General features: G+C 41.1%; 1 protein-coding gene across 9 annotated transcripts in view; it reads left to right on the forward strand.

The window, feature by feature from the left end:
* Nucleotides 1-20,608, forward strand: part of DGKI (diacylglycerol kinase iota) — a 441,930-nt gene that overhangs the window by 194,906 nt on the left and 226,416 nt on the right. For all 9 annotated transcript variants that reach the window (XM_040471856.1, XM_040471863.1, XM_040471861.1 and 6 more), the window contains 2 exons: nucleotides 1,517-1,582; nucleotides 19,500-19,571. The gene's annotated coding sequence lies outside the window, so the exon portion shown is untranslated. The remainder of the gene's footprint in view (nucleotides 1-1,516; nucleotides 1,583-19,499; nucleotides 19,572-20,608) is intronic.

Genomic DNA, 20,608 nt, shown 5'->3' on the forward strand with positions numbered 1-20,608 from the left:
CAACAAATGGGATTTTTCTGGTACATACTGACTGGCATCTCTACTGATAGAAATTTTCATGAAAATTAAAATAATTCTTACATTTAAAGTATCTTAAAAGTGCCAGGCACACAGTTAGTACTCAAGAATATTATTACTAGCTTCTTTCTGAGAACAATATGAGAATTGTGTCCTTGTGTTAATTAAATGGCCTCAGTGGGGAAAGCAAGACAAAAATTAGACTAATTAGTGGGACCGTTATGCTTCTTTATATCTTATTACATTCAAAACACCATTATTCCTCCAGGCTCTTTGTTTAAGCTTTAGCTTGAATTGATTTGACATTATGAAGAGAAACAGAGGTGGCGTTTTAGAACTGATAATGCTAATGTTTGTCAGAGGTAGTTTTGTCACTCTGGATTTCATGTGTTGATATAACATTTGTTTTTCCTAACACGGATCTATTTCCTGTACACCTGTATACTTAAAACAGTGCCTTCCAGATAGTAGACATCTAGTTAAGTATTTGCTGAATGACTGGATATATATTAGAGGGCCTTTCAAAGGGAAAATATGGGTTGTGGCCTGATGATGGACATGTTAATATAGGCTCAAGGGTGTTTTCTCAGAAAAGGACAGGAGGAAAAAAGAAGTATTTTAGGTGTATTGGTATAAGAGGGATGAGTTGTATGTAAGTTTATCGATACCATTGGGCCTGAAGACAACTTTCTCTCCTATGATATATCCTAACAGCAGTGGTAATGGGTCTCCTTGACTCCCTGCCCGAGGAGTGACTGTCTTTTTGGGAGGAAAAGGGCTCTCATTGTTTCCTAGGGCCCAAGATAAGAATAGACCTTGAAAGCTGATCTTGTTTAGAGAACCCAAGGACAGTTGAAACACAATGTCATTGCAAAAAACGTCACAATGGGCCCACATCTCTTGCTGTCTTTGTCCTCTTTCTCCTTCATCTTTTCTTTGCCTTCACTTTTGCGAGTGAAAGATTCTCATCCTCTGTGTCCTGAATGAGGAGATCTGTTTTTTTTTTTTTTTTTTTTTTTTTTTTTCTGAGAATTTAATTTCTTAAAGTTCTTCCTAGCGTGGATGTTTAATACAGTGCCTGCCTGGCATATATAAAGCATTCAGTACATATTTGTTTTTAAAAATAGATGGGGTTTCATCTTCCCTTCACCTTTCACTTTTCTGATGGCATTTCAGTCACCTCCCACATCTGCACAGCATTTTACTAGGAAGAAAATGGAGGAAGAGCTTCACAATGTGGCCTACGAGGAAGACGTGGAGGGAGGACACGATTCATGATTTCTACAAATACGGAAGATCCCGGGGCATGGGGGTAGCTTCGGGTTTTCCAAGTGGATTGATATTTATTGTCAAAACAAGTCATACGTACGCGTGTTTGGTATTGTGCTCATACGGGCTTAGGTTATAGTTTAAGGAAATCTATATGCTTAAACATTTAAAAAACTAATAATGGGCTTTGCAAATTTAAACGTACTCTCTTACTTTTGTTTTCCCACAGAACTTTGTGCGTCATCACTGGGTGCACAGGCGTCGGCAGGAGGGAAAATGTAAGCAGTGTGGTAAGGTAAGGGGCCCGGCACCCCATGGCCACCGTAGGAGTCTCCCCAGGCCTTTACAAACGCCCCAGGTAGATACATCCTGTCACCCGAATCCAGTGCTCAGTACATGTCTTCATTTCTGAAAGGCTTTATATCTCCAGGTCCCTTTCCTTAGGAGGGGTTTTAGTTGTTGTGGAACTCACTGCAAGAGTCAGGGGTCTTAATACCGGTAGTAGCACTTTTTACGACAGATGGATACACTTTTACAGTGAATTTCCTTGTCGATGGCTAAAAAAAAAAAAATAACACTTCCTATTTTGTGACAACCCCCTTCTGAGGACTGCTGGTCCATCACACTCCTTGCTCAGCAGCAGAACATCAGTGGGTTGTTGAGCAGCACTATACTATTTTTGTTGACACATTATTGTGTTGAACAGAACTCAACACAGGAGGGACGACACAGAGGCAAGAAATGTATTCCGGTTCCTGGAAAGAGATGGCTTCCTCATCTGTGGCTATTTATGTCTACTCTGTCTCTTGGTGTGACCTGTGAAAGGCCTCTTGGGGTGCAGGGCCGCTGGGAAAAGGAAGGTGGGGGTGGGTCCTAAGAGCACATGCTGTGAAACTCCCTCGATGCCACATGTTAGTGACCCCAGCAGATTTGGGTTATGGCTCTTTTCATTGTACAGAGATCTACTTTAGGAATAAAAGGACCCTCTGGGAAGGTTAAACTGGTGGTGAATCACACTACAAAGATTTTTTTTTAGATGTTTCTCTATTTGTTTTGAGACGGAGTGAGAATGTGAGTGGTGGGGAGGGGAAGAGGGAGAGAGAGAGAATCCCAAGAAAGCTCCACACTGTCAGCAGAGAACCATCACGGGGCTGGAACTCAAGAATCATGAGATCATAACCTGAGCCAAAATCAAAAGTTGGACACTTAACAGACTGAGCCACCCAGGCGCCCCACAGATTAATCAATAGTAAGCTGAACTCAGTAAAGGGAAGTTCTGCTTTGGTAAAGTAAGATAATTGGGGGGAATATTTTACTCATCAATTAATTCCTAATTTGTTTATTTATTCATATGACTTTTTTGGATCACATGCTGGGATGAACTGACCAGTATAGCACTTTTCACCATAGAGAGATACAAGGAAATCTTGGCTATCTGAGGTAGGGATATTGACGGTGAGTGAGGCCTGGAAAAAGATTAATTTTGCTGTTTTGCCTGTAGCCTCAGTTACCAAGTTTTTCTTTGGAAGGCTACATACCTTTGCTTCCAGGGTATGGCCTTCCATTGTAATTGGATTATCTCCTCAGTTCACAGTGACTTGTAGCTGGTTCCTTTCTAGCCTGTAAAGAGGCGAGATGAAATAGGTTGAAAAGGGAAGGAGGTGAAAGGAAGAGGAGGAGGAGGAAGTAAAACGATTCTTATTCTTAGCCATTTTAAGTGGTTGGGAAGAAGCAGGTTAGTCCTCTGTTCTTTCATGACCTTCCTTCATTGGCTCCATCTACCCTACGCTTTCTGATGGTGTCTTGGGGCTTGTGGACTTTCTCTTGCTTAGTGGATTGTAGACTGTCTACAACTTTCCCATGAGAGAGAGAGAGAGAGAGAGAGAGAGAGAGAGAGAGATGTGCAAGAAACTGGTAGACAGGCACAGCCAACTTTGAGTTAGAGATGTGAAAGGTAGGAAGGATCCGGACGATCAAGCTTTTTGCCTTGCAAGCATATCTTCACTGGACATTCTAGTAGCTGGTACTATCGCAATAACTTTCAGGCCATAGTAGAGTTGGAAGAATTACATTAAAAGAAAATCAATAAACGTTGTATTTTGTGACAGGTATTCCCTAGTGTCACATTATGCTCCATTTTCTGGTCTTATGTTCTGTTGGCATGATCAACCAAATGGGGAAGACTGGACTCCCCGTACCCTGAATTGCTGTGGCCATGTCTCCTTCTCCGCTTCCGTTCTCAGGCGGCAGTCTTGGAGTGCTCGAAGCTCTCTGCACATGATAGCTATTAGCTGAGAAGTCAGTGATCCCAACTCTTCACATAATGTTCCCATAATAATGAACTACTATATCCAGTCCCTGTGTATAATCCAGCTACTCACAAATTCTCAGAGACTCAAGCACTGATGGGATGGGACGGGATGGTCTTCGACCTGTGTGTCTCTTGCTGGACAGTAAATAATCCTTTGGATACTGGCTTGTAGTCAGGTTTAGAGGAAAGTTAGTGGCTGTATTTCCATTTACAGATTAGGTGACTAGAAATCAATTTCAAACTCTGGTGCTATGCCTAATTTTCATCAGTAGGGATGTACAGTCTTAAATATCCAGGGATTCTAAACCAACACACACATCCCCAATACACACATGTCCCTTATACATTATTCATAATTTATCCATTGGGATGGGGTGAAAGATAATCACTTCAATTAGCAAAACTTTTTGTTTCATCTGGTAGTTTGTAAAAGTTTGGGGTTGTTAGGGAGTGTTTATAGTTAAAGAGTGTTTGTGGTTTTAGTTTCTAGTTTAAAAAATCAGAATAAAGTAAATATTTGGGCTGCCTTTCTCTTGAGCCTTGAATATGTGTTTGGCTGAGCGTGTGTGGCACTTAATGGATATCAGATGAGAGAGCTCATGGTTCAGTTGCTCCGTGCTTTAACATTTGCTGACTAGCCCCATGTTTATGAACATTATATCATTTCACATTGTTTTCATTCATAGTCTCATATTACATAAGAGTTAGGGTTCAGTCAGAAAAGAGATGGCACTGAACCTTAAATCATGTAATTTGATGAGTATTTAACAGAGAGAATATTTAAAAAGTGTGAGCAGAGTATAGAGAAACCACAAGGAATAGTGAAGAACTCAGCAGGGAGCCATGGTCACGTCACGTCTGAAGAGGTGAGGAGATGGAGAGAACCCGTTCACACGAGCTGTAACCTTTAGTCACAAGACTTAGCCAGCTCAGGTGACCTACCAGCTGGGGGGAATAAATACCCCAACTCCACTCACCTTCAATATATCTCCAATGGCCAAATCCAATAGAAACCAGTAGAAACTGTTGAAGCAATCCATAAAAATGAACTCTTTACAATGAGACATGGGATAAAGAAAGATATTGGGTCTGGAGAGGCAATGGGATTGATCTAGCACATACTGTTTAATGTAAAACTATATTCATTCAATGATGAAAAGGAAGATGCATACTTACTCTGCAAACCTATCTCTTACTGACCTTTACCGCATCTATACATTTTATTCAATCAAAGTTCGCTTAGTACTTGAAAAAATTGACAGGCAAAGAAAAAAATATACTCATGATTTTGGCTAATTGGACCTTTCGTTTTTGAAGGAACCAAGCATCCAAACTGAGCAGTGTGGTAATTGTGAAAATCTGCTTGTAAATCATAATTTGAGACCTTATCTTTTGTTTCTTCATTTAGAAACATATAAAAGTTATAAAAATAAATGAGCTAACTTTTTGAAACTCAGAATTCTCAACTTTCAAACATCAAATATTGAAAGCAATTGTTAATACAACGATATCTACTTAAATTTTGGTCTGCATTTTTGATACCTTCCAGTTTGCTAACCAACATGTCACATCATTACAGAATTATTTGTCTGTAAATCATATATACTATTATCTTTAAGTAAATTAAAGAGTATAACATTAATTAAATGGGAAAATGTCAAAACTACTTTCTTTTTTAATGTTTTTATTTATTTTTGAGACAGAGAAAGACAGAGCATGAGCAAGGGAGGGGCAGAGAGAGAGGGAGACCCAGAATCCGAAGCAGGCTCCAGGCTCTGAGCTATCAGCACAGAGCCCGACACGGGGCTCGAACTCATGGACTGTGAGATCATGACCTGAGCTGACGTCAGGCACCCAACTGACTGAGCCACCCAGGTGCCCCCAAAACTACTCTTTAATGAATATTGTTAAAAATGAATTTAAAATGAACTTATGGTACGATATTTGAGACATATACAACTAAAGGAAGTATATTTAATAGAATTTTTTTTTTTTATTGCAAAAAGGAGAAAATGGTTAAAACCATCCTATGGGGGTATGGTTGAGATATTATATGAATAGTGAAAGGCATTAGAGAAAAATAATGGAGATAAAATCAAAATAATGGAGAAAACTGACTTGGGATTATGGGAGATGTTCCCTTACCACCTTAAAGCACCATTCTCCACTCATCTGAAAATGTGTGTGCCCTGGGGTCAGCTATCAAGAGACACTGCAAGGTTAAGAACAAGGAATGGAAGTTCAAGAGTAAGGATATAAGCACTGGTTAGGCAGTTTGTGTTTGCTATAACAGTGGAATCTTCTGCCCTTAGCTTCAGGAGGATCAATGAGGAGGTGTAGAGTGGGTAATACAACCAGGGCAAAGAAATCAAGCCTCTCCATGGAGCCCCTGACAATGGAGCTGCTGGAAGCCTGGCTTTTCTTTTTGTCCTTGGCTGAGTATCAAGAAAAGAGACAAGGGCAGTCAGCATTCTGCTCTCTTCTTCTATGTGTTTGACTGTTTTTAGTTTCTCATATAAGTGGTATCATATAGTATTTGTCTTTCTGTGTCTGGCTTATTTCACTGAGCATTAATGTCCTCCAGATTCATCCAGGAAGGGAAATGGGGAAGTATTAGTCAAAAGGAACAAAGTTCTAGTTATGCAGGATGAAATGAATCCTTGAGATCTGTACCACAGAGTCCCTGTCGGGAACAGCACAGTATTGTAGACTTAAAATTTTGCTAAAGGGTTAGATATTATGTTAAGGTTCTTATCACAAGATAATACCTACTAATGAGGGCAGGAGGAAACTTTTGAAGGTGATGCATATGTTTATGGCATAGATTGTGGTGATGGTTTCATAAGTGTATACTTATCTCCAAACTCATCAAGTTCTACACATTAAATACGTACAGCTTTTTGTATGCCAATCATACCTCAATAAAGTGGTTTAAAAAAAAAAAGAAAGGGGACATGGGGGTGAGGGCTCAGAAGTAGTGCACTGCAGGCCCCAGTGGTTAAGTCACTCAGCGTCTCATCTGTAGGGCCACTTTGCTACTGCCACTGTTCCCTAGTCTTTGGCATGGTCAGTGTCCTGGTAGTCGTAGCTAATGCAGTGCTTGGTCAGTCTGGTCCTTGTTGCTCTTTCTTCAGAAATGCCTTCACTATGAAGGCCCTAGGGTTGTGCAGAGGGAGGAGTTGAACTGCAGAAAGGATGCCCCAGTGGGTAATCTGGGCGCCAGCTATATTCTTCTTGCCTGTATTGTTAAATGACAACTGTACCTCCACTTAACGATCGGGATCAATTACTCCTGCCAAAATTGTGACTCCTTCCTGTGCCTGCTACTCTCTTGACACAAAGATCTCAGCGTCAGTAGCTGCAGTGGTAGTTTAAGGTTTAAGGGCCTCCTATTATGTCCTGTGGTGGGGATGTTCCCCACATGGGATTCAGACCCTCAGAGCCCAGAGTTCTGGGGATGGGAAACATAAATTCCCCAAGCAAGCCAATGGGATGATGGTAGGCATGGCTGCTCCTAGTCTTACTCCTTGGGTTCTGCGTCCGTATATTTTACCCTGGAAACAAAAACACCACGAAATGATCCTGGATTTAGTGAGTACAATGAGACTGGAGGATGGTGCTCATAGGGTGTGCTCTGAAAGCTAGTGTCTGTTAACACCTTCAAAAGCCATTCCATCTCTCTTTTAGGCCTGCAGCTTCTGGATGCTGTGGGATGTGATGGCACCAGTGTATTTCATGGCTCTATGCTCACTCCTGCACCTCCATTGTTGGAAAATAGTTTCTCCAGTCTGACACAATGTTATGCAGGATCCAGTGTTGGTGGGTCACACACTCTGTCAGCCTTTATATGGTGGTGTCAGCTGAAGCCCAGTCAACAGCTGCTTGATGGCAAATTGATCCCACTGAATCCTTTCCACTGTGGAAGGGGCAGCAACTTATCTTGACTAGAATCAACATATGTTCTGGGTATGGGCTTACCTTTCCCTTCTTCTGGGCTGACTGAAGCCCATCCCCTTTGAGGGATGGTGCCACATTGGATGCTCAGCCTTGGAATCTTTTGCTGGAAGGTTAGACATTCAGCAGGGGCAGTAGCCAGCTCAGTTTTAGAATCCTTTAATGTTGGATCCAAACAACATTCATCACTGGTATCATGGTGGTACATGGACAGAAGTCCATGGATGGCTCATGACAGTGTGCAGTCTGAGTTACTATGTCTGAGTTTTTAGTTCTTACAAACTGAGTGCTCTCTGGTGGGCATTAATATGTAATATAGGGATCCTCACTCCTTATACTTACTTTCATATGTGCATCCATATGCCTCTTCCCCACGCCTCCCTGTTTGCTTCCAAGTCTTTGATCAACTAGCCAAGCCATTCACCATTGCCTGTAAGTCGTTATGTATTCATATATCAGGCTACCTATCTTTTCACACAAAGTGGGTCACCAGATGCTCTACCTGAAGTAATGTTGATTGGGAGGATTTCTTCCTATTTACATTTCTCTGGGCCATTCCGGAGTGGGCTGAGTAGGCTTTAGGGAAGCAGTAGTACATGTTTGCCCTGGACTCACATGCCAAGTTGACCCATCTGCAAACCAATTTCAGCTTTTTCCTGTCTCTTTCAGATGATCATTAGGGACTTCCTTATTTTCATAGGTGTGAGTCAGATGAGAGGCTTGGCGGTGGGGGTGGGGGTGCCCGGATGGCTCGGATGGGCGTTGTACTCTTGGTTTTGGCTTAGGTCATGATCTCATGGTTCATGAGTTCGAGACCTGCTTTGGGCACTGCGCTGGCAGCCCGGGGCCTGCTTGGGATCCTCTCTCTCCCTGTCTCCCTGCCCCTCCCCTTCTCACTCACTCTCTCTCTCTCAAAATAAATAAATAAACTTAAAAAAAAAAGAGACCTGGTACGATATATAAGAGATGATGTAGAGAGTCTGAGTTACCCACCCATATGTTGTACTTGTGCGCTTTCAAACCGCTCATGCTGGATCCCAGATGGTCCCAGTTAAATGTGATGATGGATGGCAGCTGGGTCCACCCAACCTTATGGCTTAGTGATCCGACAGGGCCAGGGTCGCGACCTCCTGGTGATTTGTAGTCAGGAATTCTTCCAGCACAGCATAGGAGTAGAAGAGCGGTTTTTTGAGAGATACACGGTTCTCTTCTGCACAACCTTGTTTCATAATCCAATCTGTGTTGCAATTCTCTCGGTGGTGTTTGCCATAAACTCCAGAGGGTATCTCCTCTCCTGCCTAATATCTCTAGTAGCATGGGGTCTTCTTGGTTGTATGGCCCAACTGACAGGACCTACTTTCTTTGCAGACTGCACCTGGTCCAGAGTTGTTTTCTGCTCTAGGCTCCATTCTAAGCTAGAAGCATTTAATGTCATCCAGTAAATGGATCAGGACAGTATTCCTCAGTGTAGAGTATGCTGCCTCCAGAACCCAAAGAGGCCTACTGAGTGCTGTGGTTCACTGCTAGTAGTCAAACTTGTGAAATGCAATCGTCTTTCCTTTAAATTGGATAGGATATTCTAGCATGCTCTTAACCACTAACCCTAGATGCTTCACTGATGTGTGGGATCTCTGATTTCTCATAGTGGTTATCTCCCCACCTTCTGTCTTATTTTAAAAAATTTAATGTTTATTTATTTTTGAGACACACACACACACACACACACACACACACACACACACAGTGTGAGCAGGGGAAGGGCAGAAAGGCAGAGAGGGAGACACAGAATCGAAAGCAGGTTCCAGGCTCCAAGATGTCAGCACAGAGAACCTGACATGGGGCTCAACCTCATGAACCATGAGATCATGACCTGAGCTGAAGTCGGATGCTTAACCGACTGAGTCACCCAGGAGCCCCACCTACTGTACCCTCTGGTGTACTTGCCATTTCTTGCTCATCCATTTTGACATAATGTGATCGATATCAAGTGGTGTTCTTCAGAATGTTCAAATGGTTCAGGTCCCTTTGTACTACATTTGGATAGGATTCAGAGGGTTAAAAGCCCTGTTAACTCTACCAAGTGAATGTAAACAATTTTTGATTCCCTTTCCAGAAGGTATGGAAAAGAATTCATTTGTCACATTAGTGACTGCATGTCATACACTCAAGGCCAGAAGATGCCCAATTTGGTACAGTAGCTGCATTTAGATACACTGGGTTGAATTTCCGGTAGTCCAGCATTATTGTCCAATGTGATGTCTGGTTTTGTAGGAGCTCCACACATGAACTAAATGGAGATATTTTGGGGAACACCACCACTGCTTCTTGTAGTCTTTTAGGGTGGCATGTAAAGAGATAATAACTTTAAAAAATGTAAATACGATACCATTATTATAACTTAAAAGATTAATCATTTAATATCACCTAATACCTATTACTTTTGAGAATGTGGCATTGGTTTTGATTTAGATATGACTGAGAGGATGGTGTGGGGTTTCATGTGGGTTTCCCCTCTGTGCTAGCTCTTACACAGCAGACTAGGAAGCCAATAAATGGAGTTCCTCCAAATATACAAGATATGTTCACTCCAATTACACAATTAGGGACCAGGGAAATTAACTCTGGTGGCTTTGTGGACCAGTAGACTCTCTGTGAGCCAGTCTTGGTCCAGGACTTCATTTTTTTTTTTTTTTTAATTGGCCTTGTACATCCATACTCTAACAGGGCACCAAGATGTTGCTTCATACCCAGGTCGTTGGGTACACATACCAACTTGGACTCTAGTCCAGTAGTCTTTAGAATATTTGGACAGTTCTGCCCAGTGTACATCTTCCCAAATAAATGTCTATAGATCCTTTTAGTTAGAGGCTGGGGAAATTTTGCCATAGACCATTGCTAGGATGTTGCAGGATTTTTCTCCTGCGGACTTGCTCTCTCTAATCAGTGAGTTTTCCCTTTGAAAACTGGTGTGAGTCCAGAAATGAGGCAAAAGATTATGACTCATTATGGGAGCATTTGTCCTCCCATCTCTTGATCCTCCATTCTTGATTTCTTTGGATTGTATTGGTTGAGTCATACCCATTTTATCTGATAATCCATCTTGTCTCTAGAGAGGTCATGCTATATTAACCATTTGATAGCTCTCTGTAGGTCAAGCCCCTTGGCTGCAACTTCTGTTGGAGTAATTGTACCCACATTGCTTCAGTGGTTAAGTGCTGCCACATGGTCTCTATCATCTTGAGATTCCGTAATTCCAGTTGCTGTCAGAGTACTCATTCTGTTAGCCATTTCCTACCCTTAGACGTAACCTCCAGAGAAGAGCTGCTCACCAATGATGGTGTCCTTCTTGCCAGTTTTTCATTGCTTTTTTGAGAGGAGTATCCTTTGCATCCTCTCGCAGAACAGAGTCAACTAATGGATTTTCTAGCTGTACCTAATATAGCAACTCTATTGTGCCTACTTCTGTGAGATTTTCATCACTTCCTCTGTCACAGTGATTCTGGCATTTCCATTTCACTTAACACGAATCTTTCTTTATTCAAGTTTTCAGAATGCTGTCAAGTGTTAGTAGCATGATCTTCTGAGGTTCCTGATAATGTGTTAAATGCTCTATTGTAGAGGAACACTCCCACATTGAGAGACTCCTTTATCCAGCTTGAAGTCCTGCCCCTTTTATTCTGAACCTTCAGAATGCAGTCCCATACACATGTTCCCATTCCAGCTGGTACCTACTGGTGAGGTCCTGCAGCTAGACCTTTTGAGATGAAATCTGTTCTTCCGTTGTGCCTATACACCTCCCTGGCTGGGCATGCTGGTGTGAAAAATAATTAGGCCATTTGTAGTACTACCAGGAAGAGTAATGTAACACTCTGTGGTGTTTGAAAACTTAATCACAACAACAACAAAAACAATATCAGTCCATGTTAAGTGGAGTAGAAACGCCAGAATTGCTGTAATAGAAGAAAAAACAATCAAAATCTTACAGAAATAGTTGATATATGAGGCATAGCTGGAAAATCCATCAACTGACTGTTAAACCCTTAAAATGAAGTCAAGACTCTTTCTAGACAGCAGAATCCTTTCTTTCTCTAAGCATACAGCATATGGTAATAGTACTTTGACATACATTCATGAAACCGGGGTCGGGAAGGGCACAATTTGAGTAATTTTGGCAACTTTTATAAGTCTCTTTCTCAACTGTCTGAGAGCCATTATAGCAAAATAGCCCAAGTTTACACAAAAACAAAGCATAGTTAGTTCTGCCGGCAGAAGACCATTTTCCTCTTTTAGTTAAGGGTAAAAGTATAACCACTTATTTCCTGGAATGTCATACTGTCAGCAGGATTGTAGATTATATGGCTTCTCTGAAAAGCTGCAGTGATTTGTATTGGTAACTGTAGTAACATCAGTCCCATCTTTAGGAAAAGTTGTTTTCAAATAAAACAACCTGTGTGGTGAATATTATCAGTGTTATAATTTTATTGGTAAGTGTATCAATTATGGGACAATCAGATGAAATTAATTTTCATGGATGATAATTACCATGATTAGCTGCTTGTGTCATTAGGAAAGTACTTTCATGTAAGGAACTTGCCTCATATTCTAGGACTAACATAAAAACAATGGTTAACATCTTATATGCAGTTTTGGACATACTGAGTATAACACTAAGTACTTGTATAAAGTATTTTTGTCCTAGAATCAGGATAGTCATAAAAATATGAACTATAAATATCACAGTTAAAAATAGTTACCATGTAAATCAATTCCCATTCTTGTAGAATTATTCTAATTATTCCTTAATTACAATATTCTGAGGTAAGCGGTCTGCTTCCATAAAGTCATCTGTCTCTGAAATGACTAAGTTCTGGAAATCAAGTCTTAAGCTCTTTGGACAGTCTGACAAGTTCATAGTAACTGTTAACTTAGCTAAGAAGATTGCCCCAAATTTTGCTTCCCGCCTGCACAGGATATTTAATTTATGATCTGTCGTTTATTTGTTTTAATGTTTATTTATTTAATTTGAGAGAGAGAGAGAAAGAGAGCACACATGTGCACGAGCAGCAGAGGGACAGAGAGGGGTGGTAGAGAGAACCCAAGCAAGCTTGGCACTCAGTGCAGAGCCCAACACAGGGTTTGATCTCATGACTGAGAGATCATGACCTGAGGTGAAATCAAGAGTCAAATGCTTAGTCGACTGAACCACCCAGGCACCCCTGATTTGTAGTTTATAGCAGGGGCCTTCAGTTAAATTGATGGAAAAAGCTGAAACTATGAGAATAATGAGACTGACTCTGATTCATGTGTTGTAATTCTAGCAATAGTAGAATGGAAGGACACAGAATGTTTTATTGAAAAATAATACAGTGTCAATCTGTGTATAAGTCAGCGATTACCCTGGAGTGAGAGCATATTATGGACAGTAAGGTCATTGATAAATTTTCAGAACCTTTAAATAATGCTGTTATAATAAGCCCGATAGACAAGAATTTAAGATTCTTCAAAGATAATTATAATAAAGTCACTGTAGATTCTTAATTTGCAGCACTGTCAGAAGTTATAAAGACATTGCTTGCTTTAACTCCATTTATAAAGACTTCACTTATTATAATTCAATTTAGATGACCACATGGGTTTACATTATGAAAATATTGAATATTCATAAAAATTTTAGCTTAAGACTAGTAAAATCGGCATGGGAGATTTAGGAAGTTCAGGTAGATTAGATTTTCTATGAGTAAATAAACTGTTGTTGCATAAGCTAGAATATTAGCGTTGCCCTTTATTCTATATTTTTTTGTTTTCTTATTAGAGTACAGTTGACACAGGGTTATATTAGTTTCACGTATAACATAGTGATTGGACAAGTCTATCTGCTGTGCTCATCACAAGTGTGGCTACCATCTGTTACCATACAACACTATTACAAACCATTGCCTATATTACCTATGCTGTACCTTTTATTCCTGTGACTAACTTATTTCCTAACTAGAAGCCTGTACCTTCACTCCCCTTGACCTATTTTGCACATCCACCCACACCTCTGTCCTTTTGCAACCACCACTTCTCTGTTTACGGGTCTGTTTCTGTTTTTCATTTGTTCATTTGTTTTGTTTTTTAGATTCCTCACGTAAGTGAAATTCTCTGTTTGACGTAGTTTGCTTAGCATAATACCCTATAGTCTATCCATGTTATCTCAATGGCAACTTCTCATTCTTTTTTATGGCTGAGTAATTTTCCATAGTACACGTGCACACATGTTCTCTATCCATTCATCCATCGATGGACACCTAGGTTACTTCCATATCTTGGCTATTATAAAGCTGCACTAACCATAAGGGTGCGTATATCAATGCTACCAAATTCTCACTGAGAAGAGCAAGGAAAAAGGCACATTGTAGAAGTAGCCTAACATCTGCTGATTCACATTGTCAGGCAAGGGTACACACATCAGTGCAAGACTGGAATGAATAGTTCCTTGAGAGGGAAAATGTCAACAACATCTGTGCACTAGGAAAGGGATTGGTTTATTGTGGTTTTGTTAATTGAAAATTAAAGGTTGTTGTATGTAAGTGATGAATCACAGGAATCTACCCCCGAAACCAAGAGCACACTGTATACACTATATGTTAGCTAACTTGTCAATAAATTATATTTAAAAAAAAAAAGGTTGCACTCTGGAGAGGGCAGTATTACTCTGTGAGTCTGTAGATAGTTGGTTAAAACAAGTGTCATTTTTTATTAGTCAGAAAGAAGTTTTTAGATCAGTCAGATTAGGTTGCTGTGGGTCCGTGCTGGGGTCAGTCTGAGGTCAAAGAAGTACCATTTTTTTAGTGGCTAAAAAGATGTTTTCAGTTAGGTTGGTGTGGGTCTACTCCAGAGTCACTCAACGGTCTTAGTTATTTATCAGCTTCAGCTGGTGGTGTTCAACTGTCACAGTTGTTTGTGAGCCTAAGCTGGTTAAAAGCAGTTGCACTGAACCCACACCACCAGTTTGAGATCTTGAGCGAGGTACTGCCCTGATCGGAAATGTTCCCTTTTTTATTGTATTAAATCGCCATGGTATTCATATCTCGTTGGATAAGTTTACCACTTACAATTTTACAACAGTTTTATTTTATTTTATTTTTCTAGAAATAATGAACTTGCATCTAACTTCCGAACGTTTTAGATGTTAAATCTAGAAAGTGTAAAAGTATATCTATTTTTCAAAAATTCTAGAAAGTACTCGAGCAAACATGCTTCAAGTTCTGTTTTGAGATAAATATTGACTTACTCTTATCATTCCCTTGGGTTTGCCTTTTGCAATACTTTGTGAATCTTGGACATGGGAGCGATACAGGGAGGTTTGGTTTGTTTTTGTTGTTTAAAAGTTTGGAGGCAAGGGAAGTATCAACAATTCTGTTGGATAAAATGAAGTCAAACAGGGACTCAGATGGTGGTCGGGAGTTTCCGTTACCCAAACCTCGGTTAAATACATAAACAGTAAAATAATTTCAGTTCATTTCAAATAAAGCCCTTTTTTTCCCCTGGTTTAAGCCAAGGCTGTGGAACTGACTGCCATTGGGTATATCCCCTAGATTGCAGAAGAAAAAGAGATAGCAAAGTTTTAGCTGCTCAGAATAAATGTTGTTTAAATTGTATTCCAAAGGTTTAATTCCATTAAAAAAATCAACCAAAAAGAGGTTCATGGCATTTATAATTCCGAAGCCCGTTAGATCTAAAGCATCTGGCCCTCCCATCCCCATTTTCCTTTGTGATAGTGATGAACAAAATAGTCCTTAAAAATCCTAGTCAGTTGAAATTCAGTAGGGGCATCTGTCAGTACCATAATATTAGATTTGGGCCAGCATTTTAAAATGGGTAATTAGGAATCTGGCTCTTTTTGCTGTGCTGAGATCCTGGCCAAAACCTCCCCATCACAGGTGGTCTGTGGGAACTTGGGGCATGAAGGCTCTGATGTGGTTCTATTTATGTCTGTATGTTAGACAATAACCCTGAAGCCGAAGCTGCTGTGACTGTGTCAGACTAGCATTCAAAACAAAGAACAGACCTCGTTTCCAAGGGACCCACTACAATTCTATATGAGTAGAGTGCCCAGAGCCCTAGTTGTTTGTTTCTGGTATCGTCCTGGCTGTTGGGACTACGGTGGATTGTGTCTGTTTCTCTCTGAAGCCGGAAGGCCAATATGCAGTAGAGGGCTGGGCTAATACGCATACTCTGTACCATCAAATAGAGTATTACTAGTCCTTTTAGTCACTGGGGGACTTCATCAGCAAGGTGGTGGGAGAGGTTCCTGTTGATGGATCTTCGCAATAAAAATATTCTTTCATTTATACTTACTGTGTTATAAAGATCTTTCAGGTAAATTGCCTTATTTGATAAATAAAACTATTTTGTGGTATAGGAGAAGTTTGTATTTTTATTCTCATTTTCAGGTGAAGGGAGAAACTGGAAGTGTTAAGTGATTTGCCTGAGATCACCAGGCCAATAATTAGAAGAGCCAAGAACTATTCTTAGCTTTGCCGACTCTCCATAAGCTTCTATTTGATATACCATCATCTGTTGTATGAATTGATAGAATGGTGGCTGGGTAATAGTGTTTAAGACTCTGTCCACTTATACATTTGGCACAGAACAGTCCGACTTCTAGTTGGGGCTACTGCTCTTATGTCACCAGTTCTACCATACTGGTTTTCAGCCATGCAACATGTCAATGTCACAGATTTAAGAAATGAAAATTAGAATCCCAGTATGCTTCCCATGCCTATAGGAGTTGAGGAAGATTATGTAAGGGGCATATTTTCAGGTGGTTTGGGTTAGGTTTTTAAGGTCTGGATAGCATAAAATTCATAATTGGATCATGATGTGGTAGCAGTGACTTTCTTCTTCCATTAGAAAATATACCCTGCCTATGATTTTCAAAGAACTATGCTGGATTGTAGAGATCTGTCAAGAAATATTATAAGCGCTTCTCTCAAAGAGCTCATAATTCTATTGGAGAGATAATTCATGTGCATATAAAATAACCAGCAACTTAGGGCACTTCATCAATGCCAGGTGAGGGCCAGGTGGAAAGGCTTATAATCCAGGAGGAGCCATCACAGTGAATTCAGGTGATCTTAGAAGACTTGGAATTTTGTAGTGCAAGTAAAGTTCAGATGCTGTATGTGAAATATTGGTAGGCATTCTAGATGGTGGCTTGAAGAAAACAGAGAAAAAAATGGGCAAAAACATGGAAATGAACAAAGCATGTTGAAAATATAACGAAATCCATCCTACTAAACACAGGAATTTATAATAGGCATGGGAGATTGGTGTCGAAAAATTGGGAAGATTATGGGTGGCTCTAGATGCCAGTGTGAATAGTTGGTCCTGTAATTTTGAGGAAAGAAGTCACTATTTGAGTATTTTGAGACAGCCACTGATATGTAAGAAGCAGTATTTTCCCTGGAGGCCATGCCCAGGATAGGGTGAAGAATATAGGGGAAAACAGACCATCCCAGGAGAAACAAATGAGAAAATGGAGCAGACATCCAGATGTGGAGTGACCAATCCGTGGAGCCTGATGGCTGCTGGATACGGGGTGCAGGATAGAAGGGCCTAGCTGCATGGCCAAGACTGGCCTCAGGAGCTCCTGCACAGGCACTGCACCAGCATCAGTAGCCTTGCTCTTGGCTGCTAGCTTCCTTCCTCCCGCAGTCACAGGTTGTTTCACTGGCTCTAAAGAGAAGTTTTATTCATCTCTCTTTGGCCCAGTCCATCAAGAGTGCCTTGAGAGATGATGAGGAACTTGGCATACACCTCCCATGTGAATTCATTCCTTCAGATTTGGTGCCATCATATATCACATTGACTCCTATTGAATGGAATTCTATCCCACTGAGTTGAAAAGACCTGCATACCTAACCCTTTGGCCCCCGGGCTTGCTGTCCTCTCTGTAAGCTGTTTCTGTCTGGCCGTTCTAAGTCTCCGTGCTGGGGGCTGTGTGGGTTGTTGGTGGCCACACAGCACTGAACACCACACCTGTCCTCATAATTCAGTCCACGTGTGTTTTACAAACAGTGTGTCATTTCCTGGGGGAAAATGATAGTGTCATTGGCAGAAAGAGGCATTATTTGGGGAGAGGTGAGTGTGTTATGGTCCGTAAGACCACCTGTGTCGAAGATTCATTAGGATTACTCCTAGGACTCAGTATGTATTACAGCTCTGATTTATCACAATGAAAGGATCCAAAGCAAAATCAGCAAAAGAAAAGGCACATGGGGCAAAACCTGGAGGAAACTGGGTGCAAGCTTCTGAAAGGCCTCTCCTAACAGAGTCACACAGGGTGTGCTTAATTCCTCCCATATGAGTTGTGACCACACTCGTGAAATGTTGTCCTCCAGTCTCATTAGAGGCACAGTGCACAGAGTTTTTACTGGGGGCTGGTTACATAAGCACCTTCTGCGTGGCACATATCCACATCCCAGAGTCTCAAAAGGAAAGCAGGTGTTTAGCATAAACCACATCATTTGTACCAACATTTTAGGTGCAGTGACCCACTCTTAACTGTTGGGGGAATGGGGAACCCCTCTGGAAGTCCAAGTTTCTAGATGCCAGCCAAGGGCCAGGCTTGCAAGCAGCTGTGTAAGGAGAGTGGTCACCCCCCCTGCTGTGTTCACTTCTCTGCACTTGGAATGATTGTTATCACTTAAGTTGCTGAGAGAGGGATATTGAAGGAGAGATTTTTCAAAATCCAGGAAGAGTCTGATGTTAAGTCATGTTTCTGGAAGTGAGATTTGAGTTTGGGGCAAAAGAAGGGGATTAAAGGAGGAATCGCAGAGCACAGAGGACTGAAAGCGGTCCTGGTCTTATATCGTGTGCAGGGGACCAGAGAAGCAGGTGGAGAATGTGACTGTGTTTTAGGAGCCCAAGAAGAGGGAGAGGCTCAAAATGGAGAAAACGCCCCATGGTATTTAAAATGCCACAGATTGGTAGGAATTCTGGGGACTGCACAAAATGCCATTGAGAATTGTTTTAGTAATGTGTAAATTGATTTGTTTTCTTAAGATTATCTGTGCACATTAAAGCAAGACTTTTCAGCCAATGTCTTAATAGCTTCCCTGCCTATCACATCTTTGTGTTTTCTTTTGATCACTTTACAAAATCCCTTTTACAATTTTTTTTTTTTGTCATTGCTTTGCGTTACTTTATTCGAGTATAGATGTCACAGGAAGATAGAAATGGAAGAGCTTTGGGAAGGCTAAACGAAATTCTTTGAGCATTACTGCGTACTTACTTCTCTCTGATAATTCTTTAAGGATAGCAACAGCCAAAAAGCGCCTCTTCCATTCTTGATTGAAAAGTAATTGTTCATTTAAAAGGATTGTGTTTGCCATTCCATTAATCTCTTTCCTGCTTGCTGGTGAAGAATAAACATTGAAAGCTGCTTGTTTGGAGCCCCAAGGGGGATGGTGAAAGTGTTTGAAAATCCTCCTACACCCTCGGACTCTTCCACACCCCTGCTTCTAGGTCCTAACTCTGATACTTAATTTCTCTCTCTGTGCATTCTCAGATGTTAAGGTTGCACAGCAGCTCTGAGATGGATGCCCATCATTGAAAAGAACTATGTGGCCCAATAGTGGCTTTTCTTTTGCTTGTAATAAAACCCTATCCAAACCACATTTATTTGGGGGAAAAGAAACAACTCTTTGTGGCTGGCTTGAGTACTTAGTGGCACAGCAAATATTGGGGCCTCCTCTCACACTCCAGATGATTCAGGGGTAGGAAACTCTTACATGGCAGAGGGTGGGACGTAAGTGCTGAATGTGGCATTGGCAGTCCCAGTCACCTTGAGTGGTGGGGACACATCTGGCCTTCCTCACTTCATTGGACTTCAGGAGGGCAAATGCGTGCCGTGATTGAAGTGGTTTTAAATTCTCTATCTCTTGTCCTAACCCCCCAGGGCTTCCAGCAAAAGTTCTCCTTCCACAGTAAAGAGATTGTGGCTATCAGCTGTTCCTGGTGCAAACAGGCGGTAAGTTTGGGAACGAAATGAAACAAAGTGGGCTCTTGTTTTATCAAAATGAACCTATGTCATTACTTGAGTTGCTGTCTGTAAACGAACGGAAGGTCATCCTAATTTATGTATTATTTCTCTCACATAGGATCCTTGAAGGATTAGATTAAACCATAGGACTAATGCCTCTATGAAATGGGAGAAACTAGAGATTCAAGTAACCCTTTAATTTATACACACTGAAGCCTAGGATCAGAGCCTGGGAAATCCTCCCCTGTTCCTACCCTGGGTCTAGACTCGAGGACTTCTCACCCCCTAGCATGTATTTCTTCCATTGCACTAGATTGTTGACAACTCCTCTACGGTTGGAAGTTGCACCATTGGATAATCCTTCTAACACCGGAATCAAGCCATCTTGGTTCTTCTGTTTTTGATGTGGGTGTCTTTTTTATGGGGCTGTACCGGGGTAAGGAGTGGTCTTGTAGCCTTCTTTAGGCTTGGATGTTGTTATAGCTCTTTATAGCTGTTCCTTACATTTGAACATATATATGTTCGTTAGGATCCAGTGATGTTTTCCCTATTTTCCTCTTTTGTCTATCCTTTTGACATTTTTTTTAAATACCCCTTTTCAACCAGAGGGTTCATTTTCTTATTTGCCTACATACCTGTTCTTTTTTTAACCAGACAATGCTAACTTGTGGATTGGCCAGCTGTGGCCCATAGGCGAAATCTGACTGCTGCCTGTTTTTATAAATAACATTTTACTGGAACACAGCCATGCCCATCCATTGATGTATTGTCCATGGCTACTTTCAGGCTACAATAGCAAAGTTGATAGTTGCCACAGAGACGGTATGGCCCCGTAAAGCTCAACTATTTACTATCCGGGCCTTTTATAGAAAAAGTTTCCAGACCCCTGCTCTAATCTCTCAGTTCACCTACTTTGTTGAATGACTGTGGAATTGGGGCAGAGTCTGTTCATTGCACAGACAACCTGAAAAGACAGGGCTGCAGTATTTCAGCTAAGGGTTTGCAGGAAGACTTTGGCCCCCTAC

The sequence above is a fragment of the Herpailurus yagouaroundi genome, unplaced genomic scaffold (genome assembly GCF_014898765.1).
Source record: "Herpailurus yagouaroundi ecotype Mexico unplaced genomic scaffold, PumYag 100, whole genome shotgun sequence".
Lineage (NCBI taxonomy): Eukaryota > Metazoa > Chordata > Mammalia > Carnivora > Felidae > Herpailurus > Herpailurus yagouaroundi.